This window comes from Eurytemora carolleeae, unplaced genomic scaffold, assembly GCF_000591075.1.
Source record: "Eurytemora carolleeae unplaced genomic scaffold, Eaff_2.0 scaffold784, whole genome shotgun sequence".
Lineage (NCBI taxonomy): Eukaryota > Metazoa > Arthropoda > Copepoda > Calanoida > Temoridae > Eurytemora > Eurytemora carolleeae.
The window spans coordinates 246,204-248,799 of NW_019396758.1; positions in this window are offsets into that span (position 1 = coordinate 246,204).

Genomic DNA, 2,596 nt, shown 5'->3' on the forward strand with positions numbered 1-2,596 from the left:
CTACGCCCCTGGCCCCCTGTGCGTGGTGCGTGGTTTATTATCAAAACAAATTCTTAAGATATGTATTATTTGAAAATGTAAAATAGTCACTAATCAGATTCATGATAATTTATCATATTTTGATCAAAGATACACATGAAGCTTAATTCACATGATTTCACAGTTTACATCATACATTATATACAGGGTTACTTTAATAACTATCAACATCTCTTAAAGACTATATTTTTATTATTTAATAGGGTTGTATATATTTGTATCTCGTTAAGACGATCTGAACATGTATATTTGTATTAGTATTTCAAAAATGCGTTAAAAATTTAGGAAGTTAGTGATGTATGTTCTTTTATTCTTTTTCATCTCTATATTAAAGATTGGACATTATGTTATTTTAAGCTCAAAAAAATCCCATAGCGGGTAAAAACTCAGAAGAGGTTTATATAAGATGTGGAATAACCTGCCTCTTGACTTAAAAAGAAGCAACTCTCTAAGTATATACAAAAATAGACTACTAAATTCTCTTTTTTAAAGCTACATTACAATGTGTTATAAACCGAATTGCTATTCATGTAAAACTAATTAGATATGTTTTTATATGCTTTGATATTTGTTGTGTACATGTCAGAAAATTACTTTAAACTCTAGTTATTCCAATTAATGTATAAACTATTTTGCATAAGACCCTGATCTCTAATCGTTCTCCTTAAATCTATTTAATTGAAATGTGTTGCTATCATTATTGAAATTATGTGAACAAAAATAATCAAAACAGCCAAGAACTATTTTCCACCTAATTGCTTTATACTTGTACTGTTAATAAAATCATCAATTTGTAATTGTAAACGATCTGAATACAGATACATATGTATTTTAGCAATAAACTTTATCTTATCTTATCTTATAGAGTTAGGGTTTGATTGTATTCTCCGGAAAGAGAAGAGATTATTTCCTTGTATCTACGCGGCACACAATGCGGGATGAAGAGTCTACGCAGAGAATTCTCTCCTCTGATTGGTTCCGTCATTCCTATTGTCACCTGGGATACAGTTTCTGATTGGTTGAAAGGGTTTATTGTTGATTTATGCCCCTCCCTCACCTTTGCCTACAACACCTTTACATCACAGCAATAAAAACTAAAACAAAGGATGAGAAGATATAAATCTATATAGTATAGCTCTTCGCTCATATATATATATTTGTTTGTTTATTTGTATATATACGTCGGTTATAGCTGGCAAAACGGCTGGACCAAATTGGCTGAACTTTGTTTAGGGAACCCAAAACAATTCGATTTTTGTTCTAAAATCGATTTCTAAAAATTTTAGCGTCAACGCCGGGCACTTCAGCTAGTCTTTTATAAAACAGATATATATATATATATATATATTCAGGGGGGGGGGGGTATCAAAACCCCCTTACTTCAATCTAGACTAAATAGAAAGGACAAATTTATGCGAAATTGTTGGTATTCATTATTAAGCTCGTTTAATATAGTTTCTTCAGTTTTAATTTAACGCCAAGATATGAGAAAATAATAAAGCTGCAAAACTCTTCTATTCTTTTAATAAAACTTTACTTTAACGTGAAATTTACTTTAGTTTGACGTGAAATCTTGAAAGTAACAATTTAAAATAAAATGGACACTACATAGTTTTAGTAGAAGTAAATATTTTCATTTATTGAGAGCTCCGATTAAAGGATTCATATCTTTCATTGGATCAAGAGGGTGTAGTGCAAGGAAAGTTAATTGCGGTCGTGTATACTCTGCGTACATATTGAAACCAGTTCTCTTTGAGCGGAATATTTCCCTCTTCCCGCAGTTTGATGGCTTTATCTTTGATATTGTATGCTTAAAAAATATTTAACCGCATCTTGTAGAAATTCAAACAAAAAATTGACAATTTCATCTTGTAGAAATACAAAAATGAAGCTGATGCTTTTATCTTGATTAAATACGGATACAGAATGAATGTATTTTAAGACTTTTTCATGTAGAACTATGATTACAAAACTTGACGACTTTTTCATGCAGAAATATTAATAAAAATCTTGACGACTTTATCTAGTAGAAATACAAAGATATGGAATTATAACTCTTTCATGATCATGTAGAAATATGATTAGAAATATCATGTAGAAATATGATTAGAAATATCATGTAGAAATATGATTAGAAATATCATGTAGAAATATGATTAGAAATATCATGCAGAAATATGATTAGAAATATCATGTAGGAATATGATTAGAAAATATCAGATTTGACAAATTTTTCTATTATAAATACAAATAGAAATTTGTTGAAGGCTTTTTATCTATGAGGAAATACGAATACAAAATTTGAAAATTTGTGAAGAGAATTAAAAACAAAAACATAATTTGACAAATTCATTTTGTAAAAAATCAAATATAACATTTTATAACTTTATCATGTAGATACACGAATACAAAATTTGGTACAGAAATTCGAATTAAACATGGGAATCAAACGACAACTTATACATCGTCATCTATTTACGCGGAATTAATTCGTAAATCTGATTATATAAAGCCATACTCGGTACACTAAACAGTTAACAGTAACAGCATAGTCCCA